A 22,976-nucleotide genomic window follows, 5' to 3' on the forward strand; every position below is an offset into this window, starting at 1 on the left:
TTGTCATGCTATCAGATGTGCACTACTAACACTGATGAAAGCCTATTTAACCTGCTAAATTTATTTTCATGTGGTTACTGATATGAACAAAAGTGGCATAAAAAAATGAAGAAATTAGACTGTAAATTGTGAAAAACAGAATAGGATGATGTAATATTAGAAGGAATTTCTCACAAGAATCCTGTGCTGAATTAGAGCAACTTTCCAGCGATATGCCATTTCCTTCCTGTGCCACTCCATACTCCCTGAAAATATATAAAACGGAATGGGTTTTACAGTAGATGGAGTCATGTTAATGTTCAGTTACTCTCTAGGCTTTATGATTCCTTAAGAGAATACCACAAAAAAAAATATTATTCCACAAATAAATTTACTTTTTGCTATGAATCTTTCCTGTAGGGACCATAATTGTAATTGTTATAGTACTGCAGACAAACCTGATGCTATCAAGAAATGGTCAATGAATGTACTGGAACAACTGTCTGCAGCTTGCCCTGCACTGAAATACCCTTCAGCAACATCACACTGTTAAGAATCACTCTAAAACTAGAAAATCTTTTTCTTTAAGAATAAGTTAAGACTCAAAATTGAGCTACATTTTCTGAGGCAGAAAAATCAATGAGGAGAGTTAACTTGATTTTGGAGCAACCAAACTTACAAGTACATGGAATAAAATTTTGGCCTAATTTAAATCAGTTGGGTATCATTGACTTCAGAAATCTGTTGTTCAAATCAAACCCTAGGAAAACACTGGAACTGCATTCCACACAGTGTTATCTGCTTGTTATAAAACAGTATTTCAGGAAGCAACCTGCAAGCAACTCCAAAGTATCTTCTCCTTACTCATATCTAAAAAGCAAAAAATTGTAAACGTATCCACAGAATGGTTGGCAGAAAATGAACTTTGAAATAAGATCTAAGGTCCAAATTCAACATTTTTGTATTTTTGTGTACCAATTTGGACTACAGAGACTTTAAGTATCAGTACCTTTACAGGATGGGAATTACAGCTGCCTGCCGCACTCTCCTTCCCAGCAGTATCAGCCAAAGCTCACATTTCCAGTCTGTGATATCTGGTAAAAAATTGAATGGAACGCCATGTCACTGCTCTGCAGATTTCTGAAACTGAAGTATCTGCTTTTGTTGCCTATGTAATGACTACAAGACTTCATATGCTGTCTCTTCTCTAACAAACATATCTAATTTGAACTAGTTCTCTCAAGTCTAAAAGAGCTAAGGTTTTTAGGAATGCATGAACTAATATGCTTTGCAGCTCATTTTGAAAACTAGTGAATAACAGAAAAATTCTAATGCTGTATTCAGTTCTCTGGAAAATAAAAGAAAAGTCGCCTTTGTTTTCAACCAGTATACCTACAATATTCTTGCTAAAGAGAAACGGAGACTTGTTAACTTCCAAAGCACTCTGGAACTAGATGAACACCACCAAAGGCCTTTGATTTGTTCATCTTACTAACTGTTCATCCACTACAAAAGTGATGTAGAGGATTAATATGTTAAAGGAAATGAGAAATTAAAACAGAAGTTTAAACAGAGCTGCCCTAGGAAGACTTAAAGGTAAAATTAAGATTCCACAATGAAAGATGATGCTTTAAAAGCAAAAGCACTACAAAATATCCCTAACAAAAGTGAGAAATAGCAATTACAACAATTTTTAGATTTGTATCTGCAGTCTTGAATCTTATGCAACAATTAAACACTACACTTGTCCTACAGAACACTTATACTGATAGGGCTTTAACTATGTGCTTGGGAACCTTTGATTTCATAGTAGGATTTTTGATTTTAGTTTGTTTTTGTAATTCATAGGGACAAAAAATAAAGTGGTTGTTAAAAATAACTCTAATACAATTTTGCAGGAAAGTAAATTACTGAGATTTTCTTGTTTTGAAGTTAAGTTCTTTGGTTAATGAAGAAAAGCACTATATACTAATGGTTACTACATCAACAATTAAGTCTTTAAGGGGAACAATTTAGGAGCTATAGAACACTAACATCAAGAATTTTCTTCTCAGTATTAATTATGTTCAACTAGACTTATGAATAAAAGCACAGGCTGTATTTTAGAGTCTAACAAATCCAAATAGTCTTCATGAAAACAGTACAAGAATTAAAAAGCAGAAAAAAGATCTTTTGAAAAAGTGAGTCACAAACTTTTGTACATATATGTGTATATTTTCTGGTTCTGTAAATCTTCATTTCAAATATGCAATCAGTAGCTTTATCAGATGCTTGTGCAAATTTCAAAACTTTGCAAGAGATGGCAACTGTCCAAGAATTAAATCCATTAGAAAATGCTATTGCTGTAACTGCAATAGAAATTGAGCTAGTCATGAGACAAGGTAAAATAAATATTCAGAAATAATAATTAAACTATCAAGAAAACAGATAAAATGATGTGGCTTTACTTATTTTTTAGCAAAGCATGAAGGTAAAGTGAAACCACGTAGATTGGTGCAGTTAAAGGAACAGATCAAGTTCTACAGGCTGAGGATTTCTTCACTTCCAACATCTGCTTTTGGAGAGTTCTTTTTTTGACAGTAAAGACAAAAGCCTTCTCAGAAGTTGAAAATAAATTTTCTTTTCAGATATGATGGCACATACACAGTAATTTAGGTTAGGTGTGAGTGTATATGTTATATATGTATTTATTCATTCTACAAGTTCAGTAAATCAGCTGAAAAAGTTTATTTTCCTTATTTTTTGTGGGAAGAAAAATATTTTCTCTCAGTAGGAAAAGTAGTAACACCTCAGTATTACTACCAGTACCTTCTCTATATTCATAATTCCTATGATCTGAGATAATTTGCTTCACCCTTTACACTAGGTGTTCTGTAAACCCACTGAATATAGATAATACTCAAGCTTAATGAAGAAATGTTTCTATCTAGACTTTCTCGCCAAAAAAATTTTTTAAATCTTCCTAATATATTTAATGCAGATTTACCTTTCATTTAAAACTACTTTATGGAGTTGATGGAGATGGATGTCTAGTTACCTTGCCTGGTTTTGTGTTTTAACACTGCAGGACTGTCTCCCTAATTCTGCAAATACCATAATTTGAACTTCACATATGAAGTATAAAAACTCCCTCATCTAAGTGTTTATTTAGCAGCATGATTATAGTTTGTAATGGAACACTGACTGCCAAATATTTTACTAAATGCATGAAACTGATGTACTATGTTAAAAATGGTTACTCATTATGATAATAATAAATTTACTTTTAAGAAAAGATCAAAATATTATATTTAAACTTGTTTCAGATCCCATTTAATTCAGTTGTTTTGGGGAAATTCGATGACAAAAGGTTCAGGAAAGATAACAGTAAATTGCTTGGGTTGCAACATTTTTCTCACAATTTTTTCCTCAATATTAAAATGGATATAAATTTGAGGTCAAGGTACTGAGTAACGCAATTCTTTCAGTGAAGCAAATATGCATTTAAACAAATGCAAATACCACTGTACTACAACTACTCCATTTGTCAGAGAGGAATTAAAACATTTGGGTACTCATGTATTTATTCCCAATACAATTAACATGATCGAACAGATAACAGAAAAAATATTTCTGTAGAGAAATTACATCTGTTACTACAAGATAGAATGCCATAAAGAAGAACCAATTTATATATTCTATTGCAGTAATACAACTATTTTCAACTTTTTTCCCTTAAGTTTCTCTCTTCTACACATAGCCACAAACAGAATTTCCTTCTAAGGGTTGCAAGGTTATATATCCACGCTATCATTTTGCAAGAGACTGAAGGTCTTATTTTTATTGGAAGACAATTTCCATTAAAATGTTAAAAGAATCTATTCCTTATATCTTAAAAGAGTACATAGAAAAAAATACATACACACATATAATCACAATTATTATAGTCTCTGACAATTTCAGTATAGTCCCATAATTCCCATTGATATACAAATGTTTGGGTGTGCTTTATTGGTTATGTATCCTATACTTTTCCATATACTTTCACAGTATGAAATAATATTTTGTAATATAGCACAGCACATGTGAAATTTAAAAATATTTAAAGCAGGGATTTGATTTAATTTTCCCATACTACACATGGTTTCGCAGAAGGGAACATATTGTTATTTTGTAATTGCCATCAGGTATTTGAAAACAGATGACTGCTCATCTCTTTGGCAATATTTACCTAAAATGAAGAGAAATTTAAAGAGTATGAAAGATATACAGTCTACAGTCTTCTTTATTATTTCACTCCTAAAATGTTAATTTTAAGGAAGACTCCGGAGTTGTCATATACTGGAGTAGAAACATTTAGGTGCAATGAGGGGGCGAGGGTTTTTTAACACTAAAAAAAGATTTTGAACAAAACAAACAACAAAATCCTTGCTTAACTTGAGGTCACCTTCACAGTAGCACACTTAAAGAAGTTCTACCTCTATTAAGAGTCAATATCTACAATGAGGATTTCAATTTAACCATCTTTTTTTTTAAAAAAATTCTAAAATTCACACTAAGATTCTGGTACACCTGGAAAAAAGTAAGATAAGACAGGGGACATGAACATATATTGTTCATTCTTTAAGAACATACATTGGTCATGACCAGGAGGAGGAATCAGGTCAAGAGCTCAAAAGGAAGAAAGTAGCAGGATGTTGTGTGCAACTGCTATTTTTTAGAACTATGATCAATAAGCATACTCAAACTCACAAACTTCAGTTAATTAACCTATCAAAACAGAACTGGCAACCTATACATTGGTATTACTGAATTCCCATTTCAGCTGAGTTCCTTAACATAAATATCGCATTAATGACTTCACATCCAAAGAATTCCCCACTGAGAGATTGCTGAACTGAAATTTAGTAAAGAATAGAATGCCAATATTCAGTGTCATGCAGTAGTGGCAGTTCAAGTGCATTCACTTGATTTCTTTTAAAGAAAGTACAGTTCAGTATAAAAGACACAAGTGTATTTGAAACATTTTTTAATCATGTTGATTTTCTTCCCATGTTTGCTTTCTACTTCAGTAATAAAGAACAGCAGTTGTGCAGTATTTCCTGTTTCTCAACTACTAAAACTGAAACAGAAGAAAATGATTTACAGAAGACAAGGTCCACATACATTACAAATTATTTAGTCTGTCTGCTCTTATACATATGAAAACAGAAAAAGGGAGAAAAATTATTGTGGAGTTATTTGCAGCACTTAAGTTCTTCATAACTAAAACGTAACTATAGAAAATGTTTCACTTAGTGAATAAAGTCATCCAAAATTATGTAGATGCAAGTGGGAAATTATTCAAAAGCATTTAACTTGCAAAGGAACTCCTACTTTTTTAATATATATATATTAACACACACATATGTGCAATTTCATATGCTTTTGGAAAGCCATTTCAGTAAACCTTTTAAACTAAACTAAGTTAGACAATTGTTTAATTACAAAATTACAGTGCCTAAACAGTTAAAAGCAAAAACTTGTACAGTAGAAGCGAGTCTTCAAACACCTGCTCAGTGTTTTGAAATCAAAAAGTGAAGTTACATGAAAAACTACTACTCCATTCTTCCAGAAGATGACACACAACCAGCATGTTCATTGGTAATCTGCCCTAGAAAACAAATCCTATGACTTGACAATAACTTATTTAAAAGGCAGTTTTATTTTACCACTCTAATATGACAAGACATCCTCACTAAGACACTGCATGTTGCAGAACTAGATTTATAATAGTGTTGCAAAAATATGCTTTGAAAGATACATTAATAACAATTTCCCCTTTGGTATCACACTCCACTGTAGTCTTCTGTATGGAATTAGAAATACTAGCGATTATATATTTTTAAGCCTTTTATCACTACATCATATATTGAAGATCTGGGGGAAAGCAAACACTGACACTCTTATTCTCCTCCACAATAACACATTCTAAATACTGGCAAACAAGACATTCAGTTGAAGACTAAAACTAAAACAAAAGTTGCTTATTTGTTCTACTACAACATGCCAATCATACAACAGTTGCTTTTCACAGTAAGAAGGGCTTGTATTTCAGTTTAAAAGCTATTCCAATAACAAAATCACAAACTAATGTGCATCCATAAAGTACATATCATATGCTTATACAAGACTGAACTTTATAATATTTATTACCTCTGTTCATTGTTAGACCACAAAGCTTCCATCTCTGTCTTTGGGACAGAACAAGATTGTACTCCCTGACATATTTCAATAGAGAGAAAGTGCACACAAGCATGCACAATGCATAATAGAGTCAGAGAATAAACCAGAATGTGACTGAGGCAGATGCAACCATAAAGTAAATAGAGATCCTGCCCAGTCCCAAATCCAAGTTGAGATGCAGACTGTCAGGGTGGCAACAGTAAGGACCTTAAAGCCCCATAAGGAGAGCCTCATCTAGGTCAGGACTTGATGACATTGTCCTCCTCTGCTGCTCCAACAATTTAAAAAAAAAAAAAAAGTGGCTAAATGTCTCTCTGTAAAATAGTGACTCCTTGGCAAAGTATATAGTATATCCAAAGTTAAGTACTGCATCCCTATGAAATTCAAAACTAAGATTAAAATGAAAAAAGATCTATAAGGTCACAAATCAGAACTAGAATTCCAGTAAACTTAGCAGCATATCACTACACAAACTACAGGGAAATGAGCAAGCTTTAAGAAGCACAAAACACATTGCAGCCATATAAAAACGCTGCTTTTAACATGAGAAGGCAGAAACAGTTTGTTGTGTGGTTTGGTTTGGTTTTTTTTCCTAGTTACAGCCAGTGGCTACTTACATACTACTAAACAGATCAGAAACTGTCTACAACTCACATGACAATAAGGCTAGGAAGCCACCCTGTTTGGGGGGTGTTGGCAAGAGCCTTTTATTTAGTTAGTTTTTAATTGGAGGGTGCTGTTAAGGTGAGGAGATTAGGGGAAGACTGTTAGACCACGACACTTGTTTAAAGATTCAAAGGCATTTTCCACTCAGGTACCTGAAAATTATACAATTTCAATTACTGGTGACTGACAGTCAGCTTTCCTTAATGCTAGAGAAGTTTAATGAATTTTTTAAAAATTATTTTAACAAAAGCTGAATGTATGGACTTTATCAAAAGTAGATTGGTGCTTAGACAACTTCAACTATCTCAGGCTTTGCACTAGTATAAACAATAAATTTCAATACAGGAGATAATGATAATATGCCTGGAAAATGGTAGAAATGTGTTTTATTACACTTCAGCAATTTCATTAGTAAGAAAGCATACTACCACCAGAAAGCATGCAAAATACATTTATTACTTATGCTTGTACATTTCTAAACCCATAAGAAGCCATCATTTTAGTTCATCTAAAAAGATTTGATATAAAATTCTATTTTGATTTGTTATTGCAATATTTTTGTTTTGATATATTGGTAATTCATATTGATTTGTTATACCTGAAAAAGGTAATAGATAAAATTAATATAAAAACACACTGACTTTCATTAAATAGTAAGATAGTGTATTTCTCAATATACCTTATCCCATTGCAAGTGACCACTGGATTGTTTCCAACATATTAAAATAAGCAAAGATCATATAAAAAAGTATTTCCAAAACACTTTAAAATGATCCCAGTGCACAAGGAAAAGTCAAATATGGTAAATTACTACAATCAACATGAAGATAGTAGAACTAAAAGCATATAAACACTGATAATCTAAAATGAAAATCATGCTGCTGTTTAACCAAAACTTAAACTGTGGTGGTTTCAGCATTTAATGGTTGCATAATACTTAACACAGGATACCTTTGGCATTGTGTATTTTTATTTACAACTCTTCTGCATATATATCACAATACAACAGAAGGTTTGGAGAGTTCTTGCTCTTCTATTATTTTCTATTAGCCACAAGAACTAAGAAGAAACTGTCAAACTCTGCTCACTAGAAACAACTTCAATATTCTATTACATTGTGAATTTGGACTATCATTAGTAGGTAAGAGCTGATCATCTTGCAGTTCAAGCTGAAATAGTTCATTCACACTGCTAATGCTCTGAAGACTTCATTATTAGATATTTTTAAATGTTATCTAAAATACTTTCTCTAAACTGAAAATAAGTCATATCCTCTTAATTGGTTTATCTGGCATTTCGATAACTTTCCAGCTACCACAGTTTGGTACCCATGTACAACATCCAACTGCTTGTTATTAATTTGGACAGCCAGAGAAAGCTCTAGTACCAAATAACCACTTGGTTATTTGAGGCTGGATGCTCACACAGTCTAGAAGATGTCACTTCTAAGTAGATTCAAGGACATTGTCAAAGTAGAATGGGAAAAACTAGAATACCTATAACCATTAACAATACTTAATTGTCAAGAAAACCATGGAGTTCTGTATGTCTCAAGGCTACAAAATGTAAGTAATTGCAAAGAATGAATCATAGATGGGGTGCTAAGCGTATCAGCCAATAATTATATGCAAGATAATTATGATCTTGTTACAGAGGCTATTAAAGGAAAGTAGAGTTGATAATTAAACACTGCATTACAAACCCTCTGAAAGACAACCTTGTCAATACCAGTTAATTCAGGAAATAAAAACAGAGCATTTTGAATGAGTCTTTTCATTTGTTTAATTTTGAAAGCAAAAATTTTAAAAATCTCAGAAAAATACAGCTGTAAAACAGATTTATTCAACATTGAACTAATTTATGAGGCAAGAATAATATTAGATCTTAACTGTACAAGATTTTGAAGGCACAGATACTGTATTTGTTGACATACTTCTGATGCATAGAAGTCAGAGATGCTTCAAGACATCTTTATTCAAATGCTGGAGAAACATTATATTAAACAAAATACTGGTTTTGATAAGTTCTGTTTTACGCAACTTGAAATCATGCCTGAAATCTTTCCTCAATGAGGTATGTAATATGCAACATATAAACACTTAGAAATATGAACATATATATACTGCAAATGAGCTTTTATCAAGCCTACTGATAGTTCAATAGGAAAAACAATATTCATATGAAATGAGGTTGGAAATAATTCTTATTCAGATTGTTCTAAAGACACTCAGAAACTAACTGTGCTGTGAAAATTTGGCTAAATATTGTATTACCTGGCCATTCAGTGTTCCCACACACCTAACGTTGTGAAATATAAACACAGTAGTTCTTCCAAAAGAACAAAATCGAATCATTATCTCAAGATAATGAAACTTAATTGGAGGAAACCCATTCTCTGTTATAAAAAGAGTTACCAGTTTTAACAAACTAAATGTAAACTTCTGGTGCAAGTGACACATCCATGGACGCCCTAGTTAGGACAAGAACATCTACACTCAGGAAAAGTAAGAGCAAGTATAAAATTCTCAAGACCCCTGGCTTTCACCTCTAAGGTCACGCCATGCACTAATCCATAGCACTTCACACAATCAAAACCATCATACATGTTACTGCAATTTACTAAATCTAGGTAGCCAATAGATTATTTATTATGAAATGCACAAGTCTATCTTTTCACAAATGCAAGTAACTATATGCATGTTACCCTGATGACACAAGTGTCTACCCCAGCTTTACACCATATAGTCAAATTCAAGGTCACTGGCCTAGCATCCAAGCCCTTTGAAACAGTTTTAAGCTACCTATCTCTTTAGCAATATTTTCTTCCCCACAAGTGTCAAGCAGCTGACTAAGTGGGGCAGACAACATGGAGCCTCCTTAAAAAAAAAAACCACACATAATTCACTCTTTCTAGCTACACATCACAGACTCAAAACTAAAATAAAACAGACCTGACACACAATGACCATTTTTATATAGTTATATTTGGATGGAAAGAAGTGCAGGAAAGCTTAGTTTTGGGTTTTTTTCCTTCCTGGAGTTAAGCAGAAGGCACACAATAACTCAACAGGGCTATAATGTTTGTCACCACTTAAGACAGCAACAAAGAAAAAGCAAACGTTAAAAGTCACAAAATTTTAGTGTTTAAAAAGTTAAGATGGTTCATTTTATAACGATGATCCTATATTTCTTCTCTAATAACTTCTGAAGCAGAAGTTATTTAGGCTATTTAATGAATAGCCTCAAGTGGTAATTCCAGTCTTGTTTTTATGTAGGATTAGATGACTGCAGCAAGATCCAAGACAACAGTAACAACTCCTGAGTAGAAAGTAAAAGTATTCTATTTAGGTACATGAGAATTCAAAGGGAATGGATCAAGTGCAAGTCCAATGGTTTATCCTAGATAAACCTAGATAAATTTTTAAAATTAAGTCTCAAAAATCCTATCCGTTTCATTTATCTGACTACCACTTCCATGTTATATTGCTGTGATTAAGACAAGGTTGTTCCGACCCACATCTTCATTTCTATAAATACCAGAGCAGACACTGAGGTAATTTAGCTCAAAATATGTGATGATTCAAGCACGTAAAAAGTATTTTCCCTAAAAGGCCAAAGATGGAAAGGTAAGACAGAATGATCTACCTAGATAAAAATGCTAACATTCAAGTTACCAGGTAACTTCCCACAAAATGAGAAATAATGTGTTTATTACTTAGGCCTTTAGTATTAAAATACATTTTAACATGGCTTTACTGCACTAGTTAATAGCAGAGCTTCCAAACAGAGACCCATCAGTGTACTGCTATCAAGTCTAAATAAATTCTCAGTAATTATTACTGGCCAAGGCAAAGTGAAGTATAACTTCAACATACCAAAGATATAATTGATCAAAGCAGGATGAGTCATAGCCAGAGAAGGTAGGACACTTTCAGACCTCTGTCACCACTCCAGAGTACCAAATTACTATAAATCTATTCAGTGTTTCCAGTGAAACATATGGAAAAATTATCAAAATAATTTAATTTAAAACTCAAGTATAATTAATGAAAATTGGATCCATTACTCAGAAATCATATATGGAACATTTTGGTGCTGTAAGTTTTTCTCAATTATACTTACAGAAATGTAAAAATTATGCTTCACTGGGATCAGAAGTTAAACTTTGAATTTTCTGTATGTGTTTATCTCTGCAGAATCTTTCACCATAGATGCACTGATCTTCTCTTGTTGCTTACCAAATGACCATCGTTTTTAACAACCATCATAAAAAGAAATATATGTAATTGTCAAACTATCAATAGTTACAGGCAAAAGGCTTCTTCATATCATACTATAGAACCAATAGAAAACACATACCATAGTGATCATACAGTGACGATTTTAAAGTGAAAGTGGGGGCTCCTAGCAAAAACTGAGCCATACAATATCATAGAAGTAATGAATCAAGGTACTGGCTCGTCTTCCAAAACAGAGGCCCTCTGGCAATTTTTCTTTTATGACGCTCAGGCAGCCTTAATATCAACACAGAGTTTATTTAAAATTTCCTCAAATGAGTTTCTGAAACAGTAATTACAAATTACTGCCTTTTTTTTGACCTCTGATAAACTTCAGTTCAATTTCAAAACTTCAAGTCTTGCTTAGCAACTCTCCAGGTGAAGTAGGGACTTCAAATATTTCAATCTCATGTTTGCTGCTAGAATTTGACAAGTTCTTAAGCAACATTGAGGAATCTACACAGAAAATATAAATTGGTTCAGGACAGACAGACAAGTGGCAGTGTGTGTGGGAGGAACAGAAAAGAGGGCTACTCTACAAAATCATCAGTACTGTATCTTTCTCTTCCTTCAGAGATATTCTGAAATTATATTATACAGGTCTTCTATAGGTGTTCTCCATCCTCTGTAAGTAGTTCTACTGTCACTGTGTGACCTTGGCTATAGAAAGTTTTCATCACACTCTTTATGCTGTGACTTTCTACATTTTCCATCAGTCATCTAATTAAAACAGTATCAGCTACTGCATGTAATCAACAACATATTAAGAATACAATATTAATATTGCCAGAAAGACTTCCATATTTAATTCTCTGCCTGTAAAGGAAACAGATGGTTTTCTTATTTGAAGCAGTGTAACAGCTTCTGAAAGTCTCCAGTAGGACTCTCAATAGAAAGCTTCTTCAAATCACCGTGCCTTCATATAGTGCCTTCACTTCATAAATAAGCATAGAGCATCTACCCCTGAGGATTAAAACTTTTAACCTAATTTTTGAAGTTATCAGACTATGCATACAGTAAGAGGGCTTCACCATCATTTCATTGCTGAACTGAATCGGATACAGTCCATTCTGCAGAACTTACACTGTTCAGACTCTAGTTTTGATACCTGCTTTGAAACTAAAATGTTACTTTTTATTGTATGATTTGTCCCTCATCATCTTGTTTTTGTAAGCTAATTTTCGTAATGGAAACTGATGCAAAAACTGAGTCCTCATAGCCAAGTAAAATTATCTATTATCCTGAAAGCATTAACCAATAACATACTGGTTTTTATAATTACCGAAGTCTACTTTTAGAAAATGTATCTATGGAGTATTACAATTCAGCTAATGGGGGGTCAAAATTACACACGAAGAAAACACACTAACTCATGCTTTTGTATATAAGTACATACTAACTATGCATATTTTAAATAAGAACATAAAGCAAAAGTATAAAAAATACAATCTGAGTTTAAAGACTCATGACCTTTGTATGTGTATCATTTAAAAAGAGGAAAATAAAAACGTAAAACTAAGATTTTACTTTTACATTGGAGTTTATCATTGCTAAATACAGGAATGCATGTTACTGTTTTTAATTTTGAAAACTTATTTAACTATTTGAGAAAAAATGAACATAAGTTCATAAAATGAGTCATTACAACAGTAAAGATTTCTGTATCAAATGAAAGGTATAGACATATCTGCTCAATACAATAAATCTAACTCTAAACCAAAACTGTATCCCATCCTGTACATGCATCCACGTGTGTATGAAAGAATGCAAGACAGAGAGCACATGCATCTGCATCTAAGAGGGAGACTGTATGCAGGGTTGCTTACCGGAAAAAAATTCTGCAAGTTGCATAAGTGTAAAGGAAAAGGTATATTATCAATAATTCTTGAAAGTGCAAAATTCTAAACACAGCATGCTATCACTTAAAACTACACACAAGTATACAATAATGTCCTCTGTGAAATCAAACCAAACACATCAGCAAATGCTTGATCATTTCTCACTGACTTCATATAAGAATTTTTTCCATGCTACTTATACAGAAAACATTTAATGTGGGACCTGAACTGATGAGTCTAAGGACTCTACACATGGTCCAAAATCAAAGTTAGAAACAAAGACCAATAGGTCCAAGATATCATTCAAGTGAGTTTTCACATACAATGGATTTCTTCTGACTTTAAACTTATTTCTTGAAATCATCAATAAAGTACCATGAAGATCTTCTATACTATATCACTTCCATAAAATCAGGCTCTCAAATTATATCTCACTGTCTGCTTTCATTAGGTCAAGATTTTGAACACAGGGGGGAGGTGGGGGACAGACTGTTCTTCTTACTCCTATTTATTCACACAAGCAGATGATATTATCTCAAAAACCCAACATAAATTAGGTTATGTAGGGTTTTTTTGTTTTTTAAAAAAATCTTTTTAACTTAATTGCAACAAAATGACCAGCATTGCCTGGTAAAACCCCAAACCACCAACATTAAAGTAGCCATGGCTTTATTGATGTTGCAATCCATACTCAGTGCAAGAGAATAATAATGCAGTGCCATAAGCGTTAAGAATGTAGCTCCTACTGAAAGCACATGAAAGGTTCTCATTAGTCAAACAAGAATGGGTTATAAATGCAGTTGTGCAAAATCAGAGTTAATCTTAATGAAAACAAAAATGTCAGGTAAAAAGTGTGAAAAATTTAATTGCATGCACCTTACAAAACAAGGTGAGCTGAATCACAGTTACAATTGTTAAGATATTTAAAATGGCACTTATCTGTGGTATTTAAATAAAATTAACACCAAATACATAAAATATAAAATAAATTCAATATTTATTTACAATTTCAGGCCATTATTTGTACAGAAATATACATTAATTTCCTTAAGTGAACAGTTCTTTTGAAAGGGGGATGCGTTAGATAACTGATTTTTTGATCTTGAATCTTTATGCTCCCCTGCTAGTATTCAAATTTTAAAAATATTTGTGAAACTAATGCAAGCACAATAGCAAATAATTCTCAGTGCCTGAAATTCTAGTCATTTTAGCTCCTTCTTAAAAGTGTCTTACAAATTATTACAAATTATTCTCTGATTGTAGAATCTGATGAATGAATAGTGTACATATATGAGCTAAAAATATGTCAGTGTTAAAAGGTAAGGTTGCCAGTTCTTTCATGGTCCCAGAAAACGTAGAGGAAGTTGGCAGGATCAGTTCAGCTCCACTGTGCTCCTGAAAAATATAAAATACCAGTGTCCACTGGATCATTGGGTCCTTAGCACTCTAGTACTATTTATGAAGAAGATTTTGGTGATGACCGTAATGGTGCTTTAAAATATGGAGTAAGACAGACTTGTCAGTAGGCGTGATCTTTCCTTTTCAAGGTTTCATGCCCTAAATACATATTTATAAATTAAGGGTAAAAAATGCCTTGCATAATGATAAACATGTTAGGACCTCACCTTTGGACATTATTACATAAATAGAGAAGAAATGTTAGGAAAAACTGAATCGAATTTAAATTTAAAAATTAAGTGAAGACTCTATACACCTGTTTTATTCCATTTTTATCTAACAAAATTACATCTTAAGTGTTAATATATACTAGCAATATATAATTGAACCTAAGGTTAAGAGCCTCCAGAAGGCTCAAAAACTCTCTCCTCACAATGAAATCAGTAGTGTAATTCCTTTGATGGCAGCAAATACAAGCTAAATAAAAATACAAAGCACTGGCATCTCACTATTACTATCTAGATATGTTAACTAAACCAGGACTTCAGAACATCCACAGAAAACTGTCAGTGTAATCTGGAGATGACACCACTAGAAGTCCTGCTGGACAAGCCCTCTTACAACCAGAATCATAGCTGAAACTGTATCAGCATTATACAAATCAAAGATTTTGCTAAAAAACTTTGGCTTGGAAAAGAGGGCTCTACAATAAAAATATAAAATAAAAATACAAATGAATAATTCTAAAGAGCAAAGTCAGAATACTTATCATTCTGTACCTGTTCGGCTACTGTCAAAGCAATAGAAGTGCTTCTGTACACAGAAGCACATAGATTTGATAAATTTGTTACTTAACAGCAGTTTCCTAAGTCCATCAGTATTCCATTTACTCAAAACTGGCCAAATTTTGTTGTGACCTAAAAATAATTTACCTAAGCTTGAACAGATTTTTAAAGTAGTATTTAAAATCTGTAAAAATAGATAAATATGTTGCTATAGAACATAGTAGATGCAACATAACACAGTGCCTATTAAAAGCAAAAAGATTACAGGAAAAAAGTTAATCGAAAGTTGTACACATACCTTACTGATCAAAAAAACACATACATAATGTATATCCTGTTAAGATACTCAACTACAATACCAATTTAAAACCCACAATGTTGTCATGGATCAATAGTGCAAAGCAGGTATATATACCAAGCAAAATGAAAATTAAATATTGATTGCGAACTTAGTATTTAAACTAACTCAATTTCTCTACCAACACTAAAATAGTCATGTATAATTAACTTAAGATTCAAATTTAGTTTTAAATTAAGTTTTACTATCGCAAGAAACTGCACCACACTTCAATTCTGTCTACCAAACAAGAAAAATGTGCTAATCCAAACCTCTCCCATCATGGTGCACTAACACAGATACTGCAATGACATGAATTTCTCAATAAGCAAAATGAGTTCCAGAGCTTGCATATTCTTTCTGCACTTCCGTTTTCAGTATCTGTCATGGGAATGCCAACAGGTAGATAACAGAAACGTTAATTAGAGGTTGCAAACCTAATTCACAATACACTGTGCAACCTCTTGTTTACCAACTGCAAACAGATGTTTTAGCAGAATCAAATGTTACATTGCATATAAGAGCTTCTTAAATTTGTGAAAGTCTTTCAACTTTGGAAGGAAAAAGAGTGCAACTTCACATGTCTAGGTCCTCAACGTAACAGAAAGAAAACAAAAAAAGGACTAACCATAAAACCAAGAGATTCAAGAAAGGGATCATCTACCAATTTCATTCTACTGTGTACATAAAGCAATTGAGTCTGATTTTTCTACTTCCACAAGAATCAAATCGGGTGAAATCTTCACCCCCACTACAGTAATAACTATCACATCAAAAGAGCTAGGGTTCTACCCTATAAAATAGTCATGGCACAGTTTAATGGCTTGAGTGGCATTTAAGTACAAGTAACCCTAAAAACACTCGTCTGAAATTATAATTTCTTTGGGGGGGGGGGAACCAAAAAAAACCCCACCAAAAACCAAACACTACCAACATTTCAACTGAGCACTGAGTGAGTTTTCAATCAAAGATAGTGAACCTCACAACATGGAGACTAATTGTTGATTGTCAGAACTTACTCAACCCACAGCCTTTATTTTTAGGCATTGATAGAAAACTGGCTACAACCTGCATGAATTATCCTCCCAAACTATTTCCAGCTACTGTCAAAGAGCTCCAGTTCCTTCCTCATTCTGTGACATGAGTATTATGGTCCTGGGCAAATGGCTCTAGGTGGCCCTGCCTGAGCAGGGTGGTTGGACAAGATGACCTCCAGAGGTCCCTTCCAGCCTCAATTACTCTGTGATTCTGTGACACTATAAATAGGGCTGTATGTCAAGCTTCCTAACAGGTATTTAAATACAACAAAATAACGCAAGTAAGGTTAATAAGCAATTCTCACTACCTAAGTTGCCAAACTCCGTATCTCCACCTGATTGAATTTGATTTTGTTAGCACAAGAAAATATTTCTGTTTATAAGTAAGGCTATGAACTAGTGAGACTCTTATGCAAGAGACACATAAATGAAAGACCCTACCTGGAGAAGGCAACTGAAATAGATTTGAACTTACCCATAGAAACTTAACACCTTTATTTCTCAACTTTGTATCTCCATCTTAAATTAGCTGGGGGAAGGTCGAAAAAATAGTGTAGTATATTCACTTATGAGTACATAGAATTTAAACTGACTAAAATAGGAAGAGGGTAAGCAACAAATTGGTGAAGTAAATATGAAAAATATTACATAAACAAAACAAATACAAACCAAAGCGCATTATTTAACCTAACACGTTGTCTTTAATTTACCATGTATTACACTGAAAGTCAAAATACTGTCTTCTCCTTATCTGTGTGAATTCAGGGTTTTTTAAAAACTAAAACTGAAGTGAGATGGACCTCTCATACATCTTTACCTGGTATAAGAGAATGAAAAAAGGTAACTCAAAATGGCCAAGGAATAAAGGAACTTTACTTTAAAAAGAAAGCTTATGCAACTCATTCTGATAGTGATCCAGACCTAACAATTAAATTCTTCCATGACTTTGCCAAAAAAATAGAAGCATTTCTCATGATGCAGCACAGCTTCATTCTATAGTAGGCAACACAATTTTTTAATTCTAGAGATTACAGAAAGTGTTATCTCTTCATATTCCTTCCTCTGCCATTCAAACCTGCGTTTTTATACAGAAATTTTCATTTACTTGGAAATCACATGTATTGTGATATATATCACATTGTTCTAAGATAAACATTTCCATTATCTAGGCTATACTCCTTGTGAGCTCTACTGCTAGTGTTGTCTGAGTACAAACCTTCTAAATATCCTTTCATAATTGTTCATATCATGCTTTAAAATGTAGTTCTCAGAATTATTTCCAAATCTATACTCCGCCTTTTTTTAAAAAAACTTTTAACAAATCCAAATCATTGGATTTGAGCAACTCCCAACGTTAGATGTAAAGATCAAGTGAGAGATGATGTAGACTTGATGATTAATTTAACAGCATCTATCAACTGACTATAAATTTTAAAGAAAAAGACATAATATAAATCAATGTATGAAAAATATATAAAAAAAATTTATAGATAGAGAAAGAAAAAAGAATGACAAGCATTTAGGATAGCTCTGGAACAATTGTAAATTCCTTCTCCTATTCATTTTAAGCGCTTCTTTCTGCTGCTGATAATGCTCATTTTTCAATAAAATCAAATTCATTATGTGCTCTATTGCTGCTAAGACCTTTGAGTTACTTACAGCTTAGAAAAAATATAGGTTTTTTGGTTATTTCTTACACCAGATAAATGATCAAAATATTTGCATTTCCTAAAGTCTAAGTGCTTGTGGTTTTAACTTAACATTTAACATATATTTTGAGAATGTTTTGGATTTTTTTTTTTCCTGAAAATATAGTATGTGTACATGCCACAATGACAGAATAGTAAATATAAGGGTATACACTCAAAATAATGAAAACAAGTCTGCATATGTTAATAACAGTGCTTCAGAAGATTCAGCAGGACATTTTATAGAAGAAAAATGGGAATTAAAAATATTAGAAGGAAACTTTTGAATATTTCTGAATTCCAGCTTTGACCACTGAGTGGTTATCAATTACCTCTAAATGTCTCAACTTTCCTATATCCAGCTCCCCAGGATTTATCATCACATCTTAATCATCTATCCAGTCCCTCAAAAATACATCCCCTAGATGATTAACATTTTCTATTCTTATATGCAAATGAGCTAGTTCACCACCAAATGTATGGTCAAGCACCTATCCAAAGTGGTTTGTTAGGAATGGCAAGAAAGCCAAACACTTCTATAAAAGGTCATGACATATTGAAACACTGGAATTGTACAGATTATTTTTAGAATATTTTTTTTTTTAATTTAATCAAATACTGTCAACCAAATTATGAGAAATAGCGTGACACTGCAACATTACAACTGCACCTAACTTTACAGAGCACAGACATACACACAGGACAAAAAATCAAAGTTGTATTAGCACAAAAATATATAATTTCAAGGAATTATCTGTCAAGCAGAGTATACTTATGTATGTCACAAGAGGATTTATTTTTTTTGTAATCTGCCATACATATTTTTTAGGAAGCAGAACCGTGACGAGAAACTTATCAACACCATTACTTGCAACATATTTTATAATTGCTTCTATCTGAGACCCAAAGATACTATGACTGCAAATTAACACTGTATTGAAGACTGTAAGAAAGAATAGAAATATTTTAGTACTGCAAAAAGTCTACACAGGAGCAGCACAGAACACTTCCTATTGGTTGCATTCACAAGGTTGAAATGTTTTCAGCTATCCATTGCTGAACTTCTTTATATGATAAAATAATTACATACATTAAACATATATGTTTTTATACAGTATTTGGTAGATATAATAGTATGCCTTGTTTGCAAGTCTGACAGTTAAGAAAGAATGGGGTAAAACTGCATCCAATTATGACCGCACCTCTGAAGCCGTCTGAGGCTTTCAGTGCGATAACCACAACTACAGGATGGACATAGAGCTCTTTACTGTCCCATATGACAAAACCAACTGACTTCCTACAAAACAGGCACAGTACTATTTCTTTCACAGGGCACACATCACCACAGACAGAAAGGATGTATGGGAAAGAGGAAGCACGAGAAAGTTTGTCATTGTCCATACAGGACACTTCATATTTCTCAGACTTCATAGCTTTTAAAGATCTTTAAGTTTTACATATTTTCAAAAAAGCATTTCTTTGTCAAGTGTCCCTCTGCTTTAAGGTCCTCCAAAGAGTTAAACTAGATGCACAGATCATGAAGCATCTAGAGCCTCAACACAGCTGGTTCAGATGGTCTCAGATATAACCTCAACATATGAGGACACCAATGACAAAAGGGTGTTTGTAAAAATAATACTGAATCTAGAAGACCATCTTTGGCTGTAGGACAAGATACAGTCAATATTCCACCTATTTTGCCTGGAAAATTGCTCTGTTAATTTAGTTCACTAAAACCAGAATGGCAGTCCAAGAGGCAATCACACCAAATCCATAATTTAAACTTCTAGTGACAGAATATTTACATCTATGATCTAATAATGTTGGGCTTAGATGGCTCTAGCTTCAGAGGTAGACAATAGCAAAGAAGAATCTTTCTGCTGTTGTCCTCTAATATTTTGCAAAGTAAGTTAAACTTACATTTTAAAATCTCTCCTGAGATTCAAGTTTTGTGAAAAAATGGATTAAATAGAAAGTAAATTACTTTAAGGATCTTATTTGGAGAATTTCCGTGTTACTCTGCACAAACTTACCGAGACTTGCATTTTGAATCCATCTTGTCCAAACTCAGTATGGGATTATACAGATTCTGCCGAATTCTCCAAATAGCAGAATCTAAACCATATATTTTGAAAGTTGTTTTCCAAAAAAACCCCAACAACCCAACTGAACCTTTTTCTGATTACTGTGTAGAAATAAGTCTTTTTTTTGCAGGAGGTAAATGGTCAAATGGCAACAGGGTTGGGGTAAGAAACCCAAACTGGGCTTTGGCAAATCAGACCTTAAAAATTAAGGAAGCCTTAGAATAGTGAGGACAAACCACCAAACTGTTTCTTTGAAAAAGGGAGGCCTTATGCTAAAGAGTTACCTAAAAAAGTGTCAAGAGCTTCTCCACTTAGATGTTTCTGTGGAACAGCAGTTTGTTGACTTTAGGTTATACTAACCTGCCATACATATTTAAAACAACTGGAGGTAGGAGATGAGGGTTAATGATCAAGTAAACAAGAACATTACAGGCCTCCCAGAAATTTCCTGTATCTTAGAAATACTCTAAACTCTCTATTCTTATTGATACACAAATGCAGAAATCTGGGGGGGGGGGGGGGGGAAATGCCAAGAGGGTAGCTCTTCATCTGTGACTGAAAAAATTGACAATGCTTTTTTATCAAGCTAGAAAATTATACAGTGATGACTACCACAACATTTTGCAAAAAACCCCAAACCACTTCCAGTATAAATGCAGATAACATCATTTTAGTATAAATCCTTATAATTTAGGGCTCACTGAGGTGAAAATCAAATTATTGTGTAACAGATACTAGTTTTCTCTTCTCTTGCATTAATGACAAGGCAAGGAGGGAGGCCAAGCTACATAAGATGAAGAGGGCATTTTACATTTTTTTAATTACAATATAGAAAGGATATTAAATTCGCACAGTTTTAAATATGAAAAGACAAATATATAGAGAGTACAAATTAAAATGAGAAAAGTTACTGGTGACAACTTTGAGTAAATTTTCAATACTTCTAAATACCTTTTGATTGTGCTTAGTCTATTAACAGGTGTATAGAAGATTTCTGATAAGTAATATTAAAACAGGAACATTAAAGAACTGCAAAAATTAAAGTAGAATTCTGTCTTTTGGCCACCAACAAATGAATGGTTTTCCCATACTAGCTCATTCTAGAAAGTACAACCTAAGAAAAAGCAAAGAAAAAAAATGTTTACCATCACTGACATTTGTAACCTGTAAATCAAACATGTTGCTAACAGTTAAAATCTAGCACACAGGCTACATAAGAAATAAATCCAGCTGTATAACTAGCTACACTTACTTTCAACACATACAGGAGGCATTTCCAGTTGCTAGGATATTATGTAGTATATTAAGTTACATGTAAACATCCTCACAGAGTTGGTATACAGAGCTTGTCATAACATTCAAGAAGAGTAAAAGCTTTATACATACTACTGTGTTCAGAAAAGAACTCTGTGTAAGGGTTTGATTTATTCAATATTCACTTTTAGAACATCCAAAAGTGGTAAAAATACCACAAAAAAAAAACCCAGTCATATGTGTTTAAAAGAAAGCATTAGATAAAAGAGCCTCTCCTAAGGCAGACAATGATTCTTCTTTTCCCCTGTTACTGAGGGTCCTTTATCTGCCTCTTTCCTGAAGATGTAACACAGATACAAATTTGTCACCACAATTAAATCAAAAATTGGTCACTTGACTATCTACTGAAGATCAATACAGATTTTTTTCAATCCAATTTATCCATTTCTGAAACTACTTATAGTGTTTCACTGTAATATCTAGGTTTCCCTACCTAGTTAAGATATATTTAGACTCCTCTCATATACAAGACCTAAACCCTGCAACCTTATTTCTTAATTTTTTAGCTCATTTTTAGGGTATTAGAGTTATGAGATTAAGTTTTATTTCTCTACTTCCTCAATTTAAAAGAACTCCAAAATTATGCTCTAATTACATGCATCAAAACTCGTATTATGTTTTTCTCTATAATCTGTGCTGAAACAGTAAGAAAACTCTGGAAATTCATATGAAGCAGTAGTCACATCCTCAGATTTTTCCACTTCAAAGCATTTATCTTGTTTAAACTTTACAAATTGAAGTATCAAATCTAGAGAAACCTGAGATATCCAGTAACATGCTTGAGCTCCTAAACCAACCATCTATGCAGACACATCTCAGCTTCACTTACGGGTTGGACCAGACGCTCACTATAGTTAGTCCATTTTCTAGCTTTCATGGAACAAATTCTCTCAAAGAAAGGCCAAATGGGACAATGACAAACTCAGTCAGGTTTCCCAATGCATCTAATCAAGTAACTAAAACTCCAGAATGTTTTCCAAGTCGCACATTTTACACAAAGCTGTATTACTCAGATGCAAGTATACTATTTTCCCCTCCCCCTCTGCGAACGTAGTCCTTTACCGTAATATAAAGATCTGGAAGCAAGACAGCACAAGTCATCATCTGCTTAAACCCTGGTCATTAAGAGTTAAGAATACTTTCTAGTAATTGACAGACACCACTTGACCCTTCTGATGCAAGTGTCTAGCCAATATACTACAACACTAAAGCTGAAATATTACTATTTTCTAAGCCAGTAATTAGCATCTACATGACCTCTCAATTTGATAGTTGCACTTATCCTTACCAATATATGAAAGCAGCAACATAAAAGAAGTGCTACATTAGATTACAGTTGGCAACAAGCTGAATTTATGTTTCAATATTT

At 33.2% G+C, this 22,976-nt stretch overlaps 1 protein-coding gene across 3 annotated transcripts in view; it reads right to left on the bottom strand.

The window, feature by feature from the left end:
• The window catches only part of NOVA1 (NOVA alternative splicing regulator 1), a 155,734-nt gene that overhangs the window by 95,410 nt on the left and 37,348 nt on the right, over window positions 1-22,976 (bottom strand). The window contains exon 1 of one of the 3 annotated variants that reach the window (XM_074824537.1): window positions 175-233. The exons of the other annotated variants lie outside the window; for them this stretch is intronic. The gene's annotated coding sequence lies outside the window, so the exon portion shown is untranslated. Of the gene's footprint in view, window positions 1-174; window positions 234-22,976 lie in introns of those variants that run through there. 3 annotated transcript variants of the gene reach the window in all.

Source organism: Strix aluco, chromosome 4 (assembly GCF_031877795.1).
Source record: "Strix aluco isolate bStrAlu1 chromosome 4, bStrAlu1.hap1, whole genome shotgun sequence".
Taxonomy (NCBI): Eukaryota; Metazoa; Chordata; class Aves; order Strigiformes; family Strigidae; genus Strix; species Strix aluco.